This window comes from Cryptomeria japonica, chromosome 6, assembly GCF_030272615.1.
Source record: "Cryptomeria japonica chromosome 6, Sugi_1.0, whole genome shotgun sequence".
NCBI classification, from domain to species: Eukaryota; Viridiplantae; Streptophyta; class Pinopsida; order Cupressales; family Cupressaceae; genus Cryptomeria; species Cryptomeria japonica.
The window spans coordinates 381,301,349-381,320,280 of NC_081410.1; positions in this window are offsets into that span (position 1 = coordinate 381,301,349).

Sequence of the window (18,932 nt, forward strand, 5' to 3'; positions counted from 1 at the left end):
ACTTGGAAGGTCAATAAGAGGTTTATGTTGGCGGACAACTGTGTTGAAAACACAATGTTTTCATTAACACATGGGTTGGGAATGATATTTGGATGTCATAAAAGAGAGACCAGGGAGAGATGCTAAAAGATACAGGATTGGGAAAACAATAGTGTTTTTCTCCTTAAGATGTGGGTTGTGAACGATATTTGGGTGCCGTAAAAGAGTGACTAGGGATAACAATAGTTTTTTCACTTTGTGAAAGGAGGTTGGAGAGGGTGAAGGAAGAATTCAAGAGAAAAAACCAGTAAGGTACGCATCCTTTTTATGTTAAAATATTTGTTATTTGTGGATTTGTTTTGCATTTTTGGCATCTGAAAGGGCATATTTGGGTGAAATAAAGTATGCAAATCTAATTTTGACCAGAAATGTAGAAGGTTATGTGTGTTGGAAGTCAATGAGATGAGTGAGTGAAAGAGCATATACAAAATAATGTATACACAAAAAATTTGAATTTCTTGTGTGAATCCCAAATAGTGGGGGCTATCAAAAGGTCCTTCAGTACTTTTTCTCCTCCATGCTGGGAACTCCAAGTGCTCTTTCATGCAGTCACTTTATTGAACTTCCATCGTGCAAAACCCTCTGCATTTTTTTTCTAAATTAGATAGGCATGGGCTATTCTAGACATAAAATGGCATGACCATTGCACGTGGAAGATTAGTTTACATGGCTGATCTCCCACATGCCATGGTCGTGCCATTTTGGCTATTCTCCACATAAAATGGCATTGCCATGGCATGTGGGAGATTAATCTCATCCTATTTTTATATGGACAATAGCAGTATGGGCATGGGCATACATACATGGAGTTGTCTTGCGCCTCGTGTGGAGCATTGCAGATATCAACATGGAGGAGTAAAAGTAGTAGAGGACTTTTCGATGACAACATTTTTTGATAGCTTAAAAGGAAAGACGTGAGGTATTTTGCAATGGAAACTAATCTCCCACATGCCATGGTCGTGCCATTTTATGTGGAGAATAGCCCATGCCCAAGCGGTTATTGTAGCCAGACTGGACATTTTGTCACCAAAATTCCCACGCATCGTCTTGGCTATCCTTCCTTTCCGACCGTCGAAAATGGATAACGTCAAAAGGTCTTGGCACTCTTTTTTTCATCCAAACTGAAAAAGGAAGTACTCCACGTGGGGCCCATGGAACACATATGCATGGTGGATGCCCATACTCCAGTGTGGTGTGGTATTTTATCTAGAGAACAACCGCTTCCATTTGAAAATGTTGTTGTTAAAAGGTCCTCTACTACTTTTTCTCCTCCTTGCTACTCTCTCCCTAAAACATGTGGCATCCAAAAACAAAGGAAACCTACCTCTTAATGAACATGTGTTTTCAACACAAAAAAAGATGCATGGTATTTTTATAAAAAAAAAAATTGGTTGCGAAAGGGGTGGCTTTTGATTTGTTTGAAATGGTTCATTTTAGAAAGTTTTGGGGTTATTTTTGTGGTCTAATTGTTTGTGAACATCCTCTTCTCCACAGTTCTAGCAAAATGGAAAATGGACACATAATCTTGGTTGATATATACTATTGTTGATAGTGATAGGTTGAGTTTGAAGTTAAACTACCTTATTAGAGTTGAACATGTTAATTCTCTGTCCACTTGGGCATGTTTATTGTGCCGTAACATTGTGTTGAATATTTCTGAATACAGATGAAAATAAATTTTTATTGTGGCATGTGTGTTTAATTTCAAATTTAATCTATCACTAACAGTTGTTTTTTTTTTCCGTAGGTCGCTGGTTTGATTGCAAAACGCTTTCGTGTTCATTAGGGAGTGTCTTTTATTTATTGTTTGAGGAATTTGTGGAATAGAGAGGTACACTATATATAATTCTTTGTGTTACATTTATGCATGTTGTGTCATGTAATTTAGTTACCACAAACATTCACACATCTCATTTTTTCCACAACCAGCTTCTATGGTACGAGAGAAGTTGTCATTCATATGACGGGTCTCACGGGAAGAAGAATTGTTGTCTTCTTCCAGCCAATACGAGCTTACTGAGGGTTCTACTTAAGATGAAAATGTGTCTTCTGAGGATGCATCTGATAATGGTGATGAAACAGAAGAGGATGGTCGAGAAGGACAGGTATTGGTTGTATTGTAATCATGTTCTGCATTGATTTCAATGTGATTGCTATCATATGGAATTTGAGCTTTTATATGTTCATGAAATGTGACTTTAAAGTGCAAATGTGGGACACGGGCCGACCGAATATAGAACTACACACAAGGGTAGTAGGATTTTGTATTTTTGTCTATATGGTACTTGTGGTGAGGTTGGAGGGATGAGATTTTGGGATCTACGAGCTTTTAACATGCATAGATTGTTCAAGCACAATCTTGATTTGATTCGGCCACATATGCACTGACGTCCTTTGAATTCGAGATAGCATAGGTCTCATCCACCTAAGAACCTTAAACTGTATGCTAAATGGAGGGCAGCCTATGTTGAATACCAGATAAGAATTTGGGTAAGAGCACCGTGGCGACGTGTAGTTGATTGGGTTTGCTTGGCCTATGGTGTGATCGAGTATGAGGACCTACCAAAGGCAGGAAGGAAAGAAGTAAGAGAAAATGTGCACAAGTAAAACTCTAAAGAAAATCAAGAGGTGAGAAGACAAAAGATATTCAGGTTGTTGTGTATGAAAAAATTGAAACCTGTGGTAAGTTGCAAACACACCATTTTTGTGATTGTTTTTGTTTTTTTGTTTCTTTCCTTTTTTTTGTTTTTTGGTTATATTTAGTAATTTGATTTGAATAGATACTGGTAAATGACTTCATACTCTACTTCAGAATGACCCTGGTGAATCTAAAGGGTAAGGCAATTGTGACCCTAGAAAACCGCATGAGGACCATGTGGGGTGGTCATGTGATGAGGAGTCCATTTTGCAGCAAAGGAAGAAGATAAGAGTAAAGATAAATTGATTTAATTATTTGACATGGATAGCTAACATCTATATGAATCTCACAACTAACTTTTAATGCTCGTATTTGTATAGGTTGCTTCTGCAGTAGTTGGTAGTTCGCACAAGCATGCCAGCATTGTATCGGGTGGTAATGAGCAGCATAGGGAGGAGGGTAGGAAGAAGAAAAAAGAGAAGGTAAATTGTTGCATTGCATTCACATCTCGTATGGCTAATCAATCGATAGCTTACATTGTTGCTTGTATTTTAATAGACTGCTCCTAAAACACTACCTGGTTCGCACGACATGGTGCTCTTCAATCGAGAGGTGAAAATTGTGATAAGGATGGGAAAAGGATGAAAAAAAAACTAAAGGTATGTTGTTGCACATCACTCATATTTAGCATGATTAATCAATGGTATCTTACATTCATTGTCCCTTTTGTTAGGCTTCATCTGAAGCAGTGTATTCCTTGCATGAGCATGGTGTTATTCATAAAGAAGGTGACAAGTAGCCTAAGGAGGAAAAAAGGAAGAAGAAAAAGGAGAAGGTATATTGGTGCATTACATCCATATATTGTGTGTAATCAACTGATAGCTTACATTCATCCTTCTGTTTGGCAGGCTACATCTGAAGCGTCCGGCTCGCACGAGGATGGAATTGTTCAATTGGGAGGTCACAAGCAACACAAGGAGGAAGAAAGGAAGAAGAAAAAGGAGAAAGTATATTCTTTCTTTACATCCATATCTAGTGTGTGTAATCAATTGATAGCCAACATTTATTCTCCCACTTGACAAGCTGCATTTGAAACTCCTTGCTTGGATGGGAATGGTGTTGTTCAATTGGGAGGTCATAAGAAGCAAAAGGGGGAAGAAAGGAAGAAGAAAAAAGAGAAGGTATATTCTTCCATTACACCCATCTCTTGTGTGGATAATCAATTGATAGCTTACATTTATGCTCCCATGTGGCAGGCTTCATCTCAATCAGTACATTTCTTGAACGAGGATGGTGTTGATCAGTTGGTAGGTGATAAGTAGCACACGAGGCAAGAAAGGAAGAAGAAAAAGGAGAAGGTATATTCTTGGGTTACACCCATATCTAGTGTGTCTAATCAATTGATAGCTTATTTTCACCCTCCCATTTGACAGGCTTCATCGGGAGTAGTACATTTTTCGCATGAGGATGGTGTTGATTAGTTGAGAGGTGATAAGAAGCACAAGGTGGAAGAAAGGAAGAAGATAAAGGAGAAGGTATATTCTTGGGTTACATCCATATCTTGCATGCCTAATCAATTGATAGATTACATTGACAATCCCATTTGACATTCTACAACCGAAGCATCTCGCTTGCATGACGATGGCGTTGTTGAAGGGGGAGGTGAAAAGCAAAATAAGGCAGAAAAAAAGATGAAGAAAAATGACAAGGTGTATTCTTGCTTTTCATTATTCAAAATTCATATTGTATGGTGGATCTTTTTAGTTTGTATTGTTGTCAATGATCTTTGGTGGAGTGAGTTAGTTCATAACCAATGTCCATGTCACCTTTGAAAGCCCACAATCCCAACTGAAGTAATTTTGTTAATTATGACTCAACTACAACTCGACTATTTAGATGTCATTTAAAATTCAAGCATTCATTTAGTTTTCCATATGTACGACCAATGTTTTTACTTAGTCACCATCCAATGTTTTTGGCCAACTTGCTCTATTCCTTGAGTTTTACATTTGTATGGGCAATGTTTTTACATATGCACAGTCAGCCTCTGTCTTTGCCAAACTTTCTGTTATTGTCTTTGATGATTGTGTATTTTTCTTTGTTTGATGGATGATTAATTGCTTTTAGCCTTTCATACAAAAGGATAACCTCTTGAATTGCCTTTTCTACATGTACAGCCATTATTTTTTGTAATCAATCTCAACAACCAAATCCTAATCGTCAATCACATCCCCAACATTATGTTACGCACCATTACTAACATCATTCCTAACTTTGTAACAGAGCACCTCTGAAGCAATGCATAGTGCATCTGAGAATTGTCCTTTGGATGAGAATAGTGAACATGACGAAGGTGGGACTTATGTTGTCGCGGATCATGTTGAGCTTCGATTGAAGGGAGTGCTGGTTGGAAAAGGCATAGTGGTTGGTGTGGGAAGTAGTAAACTTTGCCACAATACTACACTCCCATCAGGAACTGTGAAAGTTCATGTTGTTGATGTTGGTATTTTGGATATGTTGATACAGTTTTGTCATTGATTTCAACACCTATTAACACTTATCAACTCTGGCACTTTGGAGAATTGGCAATGTTCACCAGCAAGCAAGTGACTTTATGCATAGTCACCGGTATCTGGTTCACTGGCACCTGGAATGACATGGAAAACACTTGGTTATGTTGAAGACATCGTTTGGACACTTTGTCTTGGAGATTTTTTCATTGGTATATTTGTGTTTGCATATTTGTTGTTACTGGCAAATAGGTCCAGAATAAGCATCGGTAGGCTTATCTATTCCAGATCAGCACGACACGCTTTTGAGATGATTTATCAATGTTGTAAATGCATTAAGCCGACATGTTGAATCAGATATTGCATCGGTTATTGATTTACTTATAAATTGTTTTATTGTAATATCTTTAAGAGCCGACCTACTAAAATTGGTCTTAGGTTATGGTATATATGTAAGATCTTATTTGTAAGATCGATATGCAATTGGAAAAAGGAATTGTAAGAAGGTATATGCGAGAATAAGCAGAGCTATACATGTAGACATCATTTGAAGGTGAAGGAAGGTTTTTGTGAAGGCATATTAGAACTACACCAGTACTAAATCCAGCATATGAAGATGTTATTTTGAGCAGTACATCATTATTGGATTTAACCATCCAATTGTAGTCAGTGTGACTCCTATTTGTGTTTGAGCAATGAGCTCTAGGTGCTTGGCCTTTCTGCATGTGCAAACCCCATTTGTATACACATACTATCTACAATAGTATCATCTGATTGTGATTAAGGTTTCCCACCATGGTTTTTCCCCTTACAAGGTTTCCACGTACAAATATTGGTGTTATGTGTTGTGGATGTTATTATCTTTATGTTCCATGCATTAATCTTTACCGGTACTGCAATTAACTGATAAACTGTCTACCGGCATAAAGTTTGGATAAGTTGTTTTTGGTTTGAATTATTAGACAACTGATTCACCCCCCCCCTCAGTTGTCTCCGGGACCTAACAATTGGTATCAGAGCTTAGTCCTCTTTTTGTAGAAGTTTAACAGCTTGAGGAGATCCAATGTCTACTAACTATTTCAGGAAGGTCAGTCCTAAACTTGATGGAACCAACTATGGCATATCGAAGATCAGGATGGAGACACATCTAAACTGCATTAGAAAGGACATCTGTGAAGTTACAAAGAATGGCTATAATGATCCTACTCAAAATCAGCCTAATCCACCTACCTTAGGAAAAGATGAAGAAAATGATTGCAAAGCAAGAGAAGCACTTTTGAGCGCATTATCAAATCAGCAAATCATGGGATTATCAGATAGATCTACTGCTAAAGCTATTTGGGACCATCTGGAAAGATTGAATGGAGGAGATTCCACAGTCAAAATTGCAAAACTTGAAAGCTTCCAAGTCAAGTATGAAAATCTGAAAAATGGAAGAAGATGAAAGGATTTCTGCTTTTATGGAAAGAGTTAATGAAATTGTTTTGGGTATTAAATGTTGTGGAGGAACCTTAAGTGAAGATGAAATTGTTTCAAAAAATTTAAGAGGATTTCCACCGGCATACAAAATGAAAGTTACTGCCATAAATGAGTTAAGAACAATGCCTAATGCATCAGTAACTAGGGACACATTGATTGGAAAACTTTCAGCTTTTGAAATTGAGGAATTTGGTCTTGTTGCTACTATAAAGATAGATTTAGCTTTGAAGGCATCAACATCATCTACACCATCATTTGACAAATCTGATTGGAAAGCCTTTTATGCAAGAGAACTTGAAGAAAGTGAGAGAGAAAATGAAGAACTTGAAGCACTATTTGCAAGAAAAATGCCTAAAGGTGTAGTTGGAAGTAAGTATGAAGGTAAAGCACTCTTTAAATGTTTTAACTATAATAAGATTGGTCATATGGCTTCAAGATGCCTTGATAGACATGCTAGACTAAGAGAAGAAGCTAGAAGAACATACAAGCCTAACCCTGAATATCAGAGATACAGATTTAAGAAGAATAAAGATAAGTCTTGTTATCTTGCTGATGAAGGAGTCACTGGTGATTCTGATGAGGATCTGGCAAATAATGGATGGGTCTTTGTTGCTTTAATAGAAGATCAACCAGCACCTACTATTCAACTGGTAGAGAAGGCCCTAGCAGCTCAAATTGAAATCAAGGATGAATGGATCATTGATTCAGGATGCTCACATCATATGACTAGTGACAAAAGTAAATTCTTGAACTTTCAGGAATATAATGGAGGTCTAGTAATGTTTGGAGATGATAAAGCTTGTTTAATCAAAGGAAAAGGTACTATATCTCTTGATGGTAAGCATAATAATGACAATGTTTACTATGTTGAAGGTTTAAAGAATAATCTTTTGAGTGTTGGTCAATTAGTTGAGAAAGGATTTCAGTTACAATTCAAGAATGGGAAATGCAAAATTATGAACAGAACTGGTTTGGAAATTGCAACTGGTAATCAAACTAGAGGTAACATATTTCATTTGAATAACAGTGAAAATACATGCTTGATTGCACATATTGATGAAAGTTAGCTATGGCATAAGAGACTATGTCATGTAAATTTTGATTGCATTGTGAAAATTAGTACTACCAAGGCAGTTAGAGATTTACCTAAGATTGTTAAACCTCACAATCTGGTATGTAAGGAATGTCAATTTGGAAAACAAGTTAGAGCATCTTTCAAAAGTATTCCAGAAAAATCCAATAATGCTCTTGACTTAATTCATACTGATTTATGTGGTCTAGCTAGAACTAAAAGCTTACAAGGTGATAGATATTTCTTGCTAATCATTGATGACTATTCTAGAATGTGTTGGGTTACTTTTCTCAGAGAAAAATCAGAAGCACTTGGGAAGTTCAAACTATTCAAGGTGATGGTAGAAAATGAAACCGGTAAGAAAATCAAATGTATGAGATCAGATCAAGGAGGTGAATTTACATCTAAGGAATCTAATACATTATGTGAAGTAAATGGAATCAGAAGACACTTATCGGCACCCAGGACACCACAACAGAATGGAGTTGTAGAAAGGAAAAATAGAACTATCTTGGATGTAGCTAGAAGTATGTTATCAGAAGCAAATCTACCACATGTATATTGGAGAGAGGGAGTAAGCACAACAGTCTATACATTCAACAAAGTTCACATCAAAGGTGAAACCGGTAAGACCCCTCATGAACTATGGTTTGGCATTACTCCTACTCTTAAATATTTCAAAATATTTGGAAGTAAATGCTATATTAGGAGAGATGAGTATATTTACAAATTTGATCCTAGAAGTGATGAGGGAATATTTCTTGGTTATTCATCTAAGAGCAAAGCATATAGATGTTTTAACAAGAGATTGTAGAAAATTGTTGAGAGTACAAATGTGAAAATTGATGAATAGTTCAGAGGAACTTCAAGGTATATAGACTTTGAACCGGCAACAGAGATACTAACAAATGAACCTACATTGAACCCACCGGTACAGAATGAAGATCCAATTACACCGGTATCATCTGAAAATTCCACTATAACTGAGGAACAGCAGCAAACAAAGACACCCTGATATGTAAAACTGAATCACTCTGAAGATCAGATAATTGGGAACAAGTATCAAGGAGTTATGACAAGAGGAAGACTGGAAAATGAAGAGGTATGTCTTATTTCTCAAATTAAACCATCATCAATTAATGAGGCATGTGAAGATAAACACTGGATTAAAGCCATGGAAGAAGAATTAGAACAAATTGAAAAGAATAACACATGGACATTAGTTCCCCGACCTAAAGACAAAAATGTAATTGGAACAAAATGGGTATTCAGAAACAAACTTAATGAAGATGGTAAGGTAATTGGAAATAAAGCAAGACTAGTGTGTAAGGGATATTCACAGAAAGAAGGAATTGATTACAATGAAACCTTTGCATCAATAGCTATAATTGAGGCAGTCAGATTATTCTTGGCTTTTGCAGCACACAAGAACTACAAAGTATATCAAAAGGATATTAAATGTGCATTTTTGAATGGAGATCTTGAAGAAGAAGTTTACATTGAGCAACCTAATGGATTTTCTTTGAAAGATAACAAAGATATGGTTTGCAGGTTAAGGAAAGCTTTGTATGGGCTGAAGCAAGATCCAAGAGCTTGGTATGCTAGATTGGATAAATATCTTCTAAAGATTGGTTTTTCTAAAGGTAATGCTAACAGCAACTTATACTATAACGTGACCAATGATGACAACTTGGTTATAGAAGTTTTTTTTGATGATATAATCTTTGGAGGAGAAGATGGACTATGTAAAGACTTTTCTATTGAAATGCAGCAAGAATTTGAAATGTCTATAATTGGAGAGATAAAATTCTTTTTAGGATTGCAGATTTCACAGACTGATAAAGGTATATTCTTGAGTCAATCCAAGTACTTGAAGGAGTTACTAAAGAAATTTGGGATGGAGAACTCTAAACCAGTAAGCGCACCTATGACTACAAATGACAAATTATCTCTAAGGGATGAATCTACACCTGTTAATCTGACTAGGTACAAATCTATGATAGGAGGCCTACTGTATTTGACACAAACAAAACTTGATATTATGAATGCAGTATGTATTGTTTCAATATTTTAGAGTAATCCTAAAGAAAATCATGAATCAGCAGTAAAAAGGATTTTCCAGTACTTACAAGGCACTACAAATCTTGGTTTATGGTATCCTAGAGATGAAAACTTTGAATTATGTGCATACATAGATACAAATTGGGCAGGAGATGTGGATGATAGAAAAAGAACCACCGGCGAAGCATTTTTTCTTGGAAGCAGATTAATTTCTTGGTTGAGTAAGAAACAAAGTTGCACATCTTTATCAATAGCAGAAACAAAATATGTTGCAGCAGCAACTAACTATACACAAGTATTATGGCTTAAGCAAATGTTGAAGGACATAAAGGTAAAATGCAAGGAACCTATAACTATCTATTGTGATAACACAGTAGCAATTGATATATCTAAGAATTCAGTACTACATTCCAAAATCAAACATGTCTCTATCAAATTGAATTTTCTGAAAGAGAATGTTGAAGCAAAAGAAATAAAATTGGTTTATGTGAATACTAAAGAGCAGATTGCAGATATTTTCACTAAGCCTTTTCCTAAAGAGACTTTTGAATATCTCAGAGATCAGCTTGGGGTCATACCCCCACCAGTAAAGACTTAGACAGTTGATGTTTGTCATCAACTAGTAGAATTAATAGAGAAATCTTTTACTCTGGCTTTGATGAGGTGAGCTACTTCTCAGGGGGAGTAGTTTGTATACTAAATTGGCTGGTATTTTGTATTTGAACTTGGTTTTTGTATTGGCTTTGATATTTGATGTCAAAGGGGGAGAGATTGATATGGAAAAACACAAGGAAAACTCATGTTACTCCTAGGGGGAGTGATTGTTACTTTGGGAGAGATTGATTACTCTCTATATCTAAATTTTGATTTCTGGTTATGATCTCTTTTGGGAGATTGTTGATTTTGGGTATTTGGCATTTCTATTTTGGCACTTTGATGGTTTTTCCATCTTGTGTTGCCATCAATGCCAAAGGGGGAGATTGTTGGTATTTTGGATATGTTGATATGGTTTTGTCATTGATGTCAACACCTCTTAACACTTATCAACTCTGGCACTTTGGAGAATTGGCAATGTTCACTGGCAAGCAAGTGACTTTATGCACAGTCATCGGTATCTGGTTCACCAGCAGGATATATTGTTCACCGACACCTAGAATGACATGGAAAACACTTGGTTATGTTGAAGACATCATTTGGACACTTTGTCTTGGATATTTTTTCATTGGTATATTTGTGTTTGCATATTTGTTGTTACCAGCAAATAGGTCCAGAATAAGCACCGGTAGGCTTATCTATTCTAGATCAGCACGGCACGCTTTGGAGATGATTTATCAATGTTGTAAATGCATTAAGACGACATGTTGAATCGGATATTGCATCGGTTATTGATTTACTTGTAGATCATTTTATTGTAATATCTTTTATAGCCGACCTACTAAAACTGGTCTTAGGTTATGGTATATATGTAAGATCTTATTTGTAAGATCGATATGCGATTAGATAAAGGAATTGTAAGAAGGTATATGCGAGAATAAGTAGAGCTATACACGCAGACATCATTTGAAGGTGAAGGAAGGTTTTTGTGAAGGCATATCAGAACTACACTGGTACTGAATCCAGCATATGAACATGCTATTTTGAGCAGTACATCATTATTGGATTTAACCATCCAATTGTAGTCAGTGTGACTCTTATTTATGTTTGAGCGGTGAGCTCTAGGCGCTTGGCCTTTCTGCATGTGCAGACCCCATTTGTATACACATACTATCTACAATAGTATCATCTAATTATGGGTAAGGTTTCCCACCGTGGTTTTTCCCCTTACAGGGTTTTCACGTACAAATATTGGTGTTTTGTGTTGTGGATCTTATTATCTTTTTGTTTCATGCATTAATCTTTACCGGTACTGCAATTAACTGATAAACTATATACCGGCATAAAGTTTGGTTTACTGGTATTAAGCATTAAGTTTGGATAAGTTGTTTTTGGTTTGAATTATTAGACAACTGATTCACCCCCCCCCCCTCTCAGTTGTCTCTAGGACCTAACAGTTGAGGTACTTGACCTAGATGTCAAGTTGCCTTATGCACATCCATTCTCTGATGTATTAATCGATTCAAAAGATTAAATTTGAGATATGGAACATCTCAGACTTGGCTTGACCTGCCTCTTCATTAAAAATCAATGATGCTGAAAAATCCCTTTCAAGAGGTTCATGTCACAATTTCCTTCACATCCCTTTTACCGGCATATTTTTTGGCCAAATTTACATAAAATGGCACTGGAAAAAAATTTCCAAATGTGAAAAACACGATGATTTTTTGTGTTTTTGCAACAATGGGGATGCAGATCATGAAGATTTCATTGCTGAAAATTTCAACGAAATCCATTGTGTTTTGCACATTTTAGAAATCATACGGAATGTCATTTTATATGGAGATTAGACGCTTTCGTTCCTATTGTGATGCCACAACTCATCTGTATTGTTTGTGGTTTATTGTAGGATGTGCACCTCACCATTGATGATGTGATGGATGAACTACTTCCATCCCCCACCACAAAGCAATTGCCCATGGAGTTGCATGTGGTGGGTCTCATACTTTCCTTTATATCCATTGTACCAGCATATTTATTGTGCATTATGTTATTGTAATGGAACAACTCATCTATTTTATTTATGGTTTTGTGCAGGATGAACACCTCGTGAATACCAACACGATGGAATCGGGCATGGATAATCCTCTGGTACGTCTCATTCTTTTCTTTATATGTATTTTACCAGCATATTTTTTGACCAAGTTCTTCTTATGACGAGAGGCATCTACAATGACATCAAAATGTCCACAAATAATAATCCATTTTCGAAACAATTTGACATATTTATTGTGCATGTTCCTATTGTATTGGTGCCACTCATCTATACTCTATGTGGGTTTGTGCAAGAAGATGACCTCCACTATGTTGAGATGAAAAGAGTGTCCATGAAGCAGCCTGTCGTTGTAAGGCAGTCAAGTGTGAGGCTTTGATCCCTTGGTATCACACCTCCTGAGATACACAATAACCCTAAGAAAAGAAGTAGATTCTATGAAGGCATTTCCTTGGTTGCAAAAACTAGATAGCGGAGGACATGATGAATATATTATTTTTTTGTGTACCCCTCAATGCTTCATTTGACATTTTTGGACACCATCTGATTACTTATGTTGAACAATTTGTTTTAGTTCATATGTCTGATAACTTTGGTTTTATGTGTGAACATTTGTTTCGCATATTGTTGGTTGGTCATTTCTGGACACCGTCTGCTTAGTTCAGTTGAACATTGCATAATTCGTTGTATTGCAAGGAATGTTATGCTTTATTTGGCCTAACTGGAGAGTTATTAAAGACATGGTGCCTCTAGCTTGGGAATAATGTGATTTGTATCTCAGTTGTATGAAAGTTGTTTGCTTATAGGAGGTATACATTTGTTGATGGAGAAGTCAAAATTACTTTTATACTGATCAAATTGTGCATGTCCATTATATGCTTTGTTTCTTTTCATAACTATTTTTTCAAGTACTATATGTATATCAATATTGTATATCTAAATTAAAAAAATTCATAATTTAATAGATCTTACACAAGTTTAATGGGGCTACGTCTAAGAATGGCTAAAGTGTACAGAGAAACCAAGCTATTTTAAATTTATCATATGATATGTGGCCTTGGAATGGAATGACAGTAAATGTGAAGGAGAAAATAGTTACAATGAAGATACATTCCGTTGTGAATCGATTATTGAAACGAGCAATGATGTGTTGGTTTTATGTTATAAATTTTATCTTCATGGTTGATAACACAATGATAGGCAGTAATATGGTAGAGGATTGTTCGCTATTAAATACTTTTACATTGGAGTTGTAAGCATTGATCTTCTCTGTTTTTGTTACTATGTTTGCCATATGGAAAGGGTCTTTCACTTCTTTCATTAGACGGAATGGAAAAAAGAAAAAGAAAGGTCAATATGTTCATGAAACTGAGGGTTTTGTTTCTTGCAATATGTAGTGATTTGGGTATTGTGACAAGCCAAGGGCTCTACTTTTTATTTACTTGAAGAGATATTTTTAAAGTTGCTTTATGTTGAAGAAAGTATACCGTTTTGTTGGTTAATGACTCCGGTTTCTCAAAGAAAAGCTTGGTTTTGAATAGGATTTGTATATTCTTGAAGGATTTTTTATGCTTTATAGAGATACCATGTTGAATTCATAAGTGACTTCTCTAACCCCATAGAACCCTAAAACTGTGGTTCCCAAATAGATAGAGAATGGAAGTGATTTTCCTTTGCTTCCCACTTTGCTCACCCCCTAACTCTATTATTGGTGCAGATAAGATGGACTCTTCTGATGTCCAAGCTTGTTAATAAGATTTGTTAAAGTCATGCCTCTACTTTACGAAGGTGATATACATGGTCTGTTTACCTTTCATTGCCTTGGTTAAAAACATAATTTTTTTGAACTCTACCTCCTTTTGGTGGTAAACACGGTGAATTTACAGTGGAGGTAAAAATGGTGTCTGTAACCTAAGAACGATTACAATCTGTATTTTTATTGTCTATTGTCTTTGTCAAAGCCATGCCTCTGCATCATGTCTACCTTTATGATGTAGGAGCATCGGTGTAGTTCTTATTGGTTGAGCAGTTAGTAGTGGAATTGCTTGGAGATCATGGCATTCCTTCATGTTTGAGTTTTTAGCGTTGTGGTTTTGGGTTTATTCCCTTGTGTTCATTGTCTTTGTTGTGTTTGAGTTTCATGGCATTTGGATTTAATCCTAGTGAGTTATCAATTCCGATATTGGTCCGGTTGATATGTTCTTACCGGTTAGTCTGGCAGAGTGTTGATCGAAGTTGGATCGGGTTGCGGTTGTTTCTCGTGACTTGTGGATCGTTGATTTATGTTTCTTGTTCCTTGTCCAATGTTCTCGAAGAATCGCATGATGTTTTATGCATTTTGGAGATTATTCTTAGTGATTTGGGCCGACATGTTACTGTTAGCACGTTTCATGAACCGGTTGGTCTTTAGGCCAACTTGATCAATTTATTATTATTTGCGGACGGTATAATTTGAATTTTGTGAATCATTTGAGGAGAAAGAAGACGGAAGATAGAGGACAGAGTTTAGAGATTGAGCGAAGATGTAGAACCAATGAGATTCTGGTCTGGTGGACTGAAGTCGAAAGGGTTGAGGTCCGGATTAGGGTTTAACCGACAGATTGTTTCTAGAGGTTGATTTGATGTGTAGATAATCTACGGATCTTATGTTTATGTTGTAAGCATTGTTTGTATCCTGGACTGCGATCCAGCATATGGCATATGTAATTCTTCAATCTGTTATAAGAATTATTTATATTGTTTACCGGTTATGTATTATGTGATGTTATCAGCTGTTCTTTCTTCTATTTATGGCATTATGTTACCGGTTACCGTTGTTCTTAGTGATTTGGGTTGACATGTTAGTGTTAGCATGTTTCATGAACCAATTGGTCTTTAAGCCAACTTGATCAAGTTATTATTATTTGTGGACGGTATAATTTGAATTTTGTGAATCATTTGAGGAGACAGAAGATGGACGATAAAAGACAGAGTTTAGAGATCAAGTGAAGATGTAGAACTGGTGAGATTCTGGTCCAGTGGATTGAAGTCGGAAGGGCTGAGGTCTAGATTATGGTTTAACCAACAAATTATTTTCGGAGGTCGATTTGATATGTGGATGATCTACGGATCTTATGTTTATGTTGTAAGCATTGTTTGTATCCTGGACTGTGATCTAGCATGTGGCATATGTAATTCTTCAATCTATTATAAGATTTGTTCATATTGTTTACCAGTTATTTATTCTGTGATGTTACCAGTTGTACTTTCTACTTTATTTGGTGTTGTTTTACCGATTACTGGTATATCTTGCATGGTGTTTGTGTTAGGCTGCAAGGATGGGTTGTCCTTCATTGGATCTCCCTACCTTGACTGCATCAAATGGTATCAGAGCTGGTTTGTGAAACTGTTGTTGGAAGAAGACAAGCTTATGCATCGGTTTGTTGGAGAGGAAGTTGAGGCAGCTTGTGGATTTGTTCAGATCGCCAAACGTGAGGCAAAGCAAGGTTCACAGGTAGATCTTTGATCCTAGACCTTGAGCTTGAGGCAGTTAGTTGGTGGAGACTTGAACAGATCGTCGATTGAGGTAGGTTGTAGAGTGGACCGGTAGATCATTAAGGAGAGGCAACCAGAAGCTATAGTCATATCATCAAACCCCTAAGGTAGTTGCAAGTACCTACTAACAAATCATTGAACCAGATCAAGTGGTGGGACTCATATTTCAATTCACCCCGAGAGTCTAATGCAGGAGCACCGATGTAGTTCTTACCGATTGAGTAGTTAGTAGTGCAATTGCTTGGAGATCATGGCATTCCTTCATGTTTGAGTGTTTAGCATTGTGGTTTTAGGTTTATTCCCTTGTGTTCATTGTCTTTGTCATTTTTGAGTTTCATGGCATTTGGATTTAATCCTAATGAGTTATCGATTCTGGTATTGGCCCGGTTGATATGTTCTTATCGATTAGACTAGTAGAGTATTGAGCGAAGTTGGATCAGGTTGTGGTTGATTCCCGTGACTTATGGATCGTTGATTTATGTTTCTTGTGCCTTGTGTGATGTTCCCAGAGAACCACATGATGTTTTATGCATTTTGGAAGTTGTTCTTAGTGATTTGGGCTGACATGTTACTATTAGCACGTTCCATGAACCGGTTGGTCTTTAGGCCGACTTGATCAAGTTATTATTAATTGTAGACGATATGATTTGAAGTTTGTGAATCATTTGAGGAGATAGAATATGGAGGATAGAAGATAGAGTTTAGAGATTGAGCGAAGATGTAGAACCGGTGAGATTTTGGCTCAGTGGACTGAAGCTAGAAGGGTTGAGGTCCATATTAGGGATTAACCGACAACCTTTTCGGAGGCCAATTTGATATGCGGATGATCTGCGGATCTTATGTTTATGTTGTAAGCATTGTTTGTATCCTAGATTGCAATCCAACATGTTAGCATATGTAATTATTCAATCTATTATAAGATTTGTTCATGTTGTTTACCGGTTATGTATTATGTGATGTTACTAGTTGTTCTTTCTGCTTTATCTAGTGATGTTTTACCGGTTATTGGTATATATTGCATGGTGTTTGTGTTAGGCTGCAAGGATGGGTTGTCCTTCATTGGATCTCCCTACCTTGACTGCATCACTTTACCGGTGTGATATACACGGTGTGTTTACCTTTCCTTTTCTTGTTGATAAACACGACGTTTTTAAACTCTACCTCGTTTTGGTGATAAACACGGTGAATTTATAGTGGAGGTAAAAACGGTGTCTGTAACTTGAGATTACACCTCATATTGTCCTTGTCTGTTGTCTTTGTCAAAGTCGTGCCTCTGCAACATGTCTACCTTTGCCGGTGTGATATACATAGTACGTTTACCTTTCCTTACCCTGGTGATAAACATGACATTTTTGAACTCTACCTCATTTTGGTGAAACATGGTGAATTTACAATGGAGGTAGAAATAGTGTTTGTAACTTGAGCGCGATTACACCTCATATTGTCCTTATCTGTTATCTTTGTTAAACTCATGCCTCTGCAACATGTCTACCTTTACCGGTGTGATATACATGGTGTGTTTACCTTTTCTTACTCTGGTGATAAACATGACATTTTTTAACTCTACCTTGTTCTGGTCATAAATACGGTGACTTTACAATGGAGGTAAAAATGGTGTTTGTAACCTGAGCACGATTACACCTCATATTGTCCTTGTCTATTGTCTTTGTCAAAGTCGTGCCTCTGCAGCATGTCTACCTTTACCTGTGCGATATACATGGTATGTTTACCTTTCCTTACCAAGGTGATAAACATGACATTTTTGAACTATACCTCCTTTTGGTGATAAACATGGTGAATTTATAGTGGAGGTAAAAATGATGTATGTAACCTAAGCGCCATTATAGTCTATATTGTCATTGGTTGTTGTCTTTTCAAAGTCATGCCTCTGCATCATGTCTACCTTTACCAGGGTGATATACATGGCGTGTTTACCTTTCCTTACCCTCGTGATAAACACGATGTTTTTAAACTCTACCTTCTTTTGGTGATAAACATGGTGCATTACAATGGAGGTAAAAACATTATATGTAACCTGAGTGCCATTACATTTTGTATTGTAAGAAACACACTATCTATTGTTCCTATTAGGATACACATCAATTTTCTTCAGTGAAACATGGGGAGACAAACCACACACATATCAAACTTATGGAGACGTAATGTTGAACTGAGTACAATGTACACCTTTTTCACAAGATGACCATGATACAATATATCAAAAGCACCAACTTAAACAATATGGAAACACCATAAGAAGACTGAGACATGACCATACACAACTTTCTTTTTGTGATTTTCAAATTCCAACTTTCACTTCTTATACCCGATTCAATTCTTGGCAACTAGGACTGCAGTCAATATTGACCAATGACAAAATACAAAACTTCGAAGACTGTGAACTTGTAGGGATTGTTTTAGGGGACCCTACAGAAGGTGGACACCCTTATCTTTTGTTCAACAAAAAATGAGAACCTCTACAAGCCATTGTTTGTAGTATTACATAACTGACTTTTAAGATTGTGACCATGAATAGAGTGGCACAGTTAGATGCATATGAAGAACTCCCCTTGCTTAACGTCTTGATGCAGAGGTAAGGGAAAATAGGTTTAGAAAGTTAAGAAAAACTTGTTTGATCGCACTTCTCAATTAAGGTAAAAAAAAATCATAGTGTTATGGAACATGGGGATTGTAGGCATCAAGAACACTCTTCCATGGACTTGTGTAAACAAAGACAATATCAATTTTTATAGTTCTTTATTGGTCTTGATAAAAGTATCTAAAACTATGATTGCACTTTCCTTAGGAAATTCATAAAGATTTAACAAATCCAATGTAAATAGGGGGGGTGTGAGAGTACTGTAACTTGATGTTAGGGACCCCAACCATGCAAGGACGCTTCCCCTAGCACATGCCAGTAAACAATATTGATAAAAACTTGAGTTTTACAAG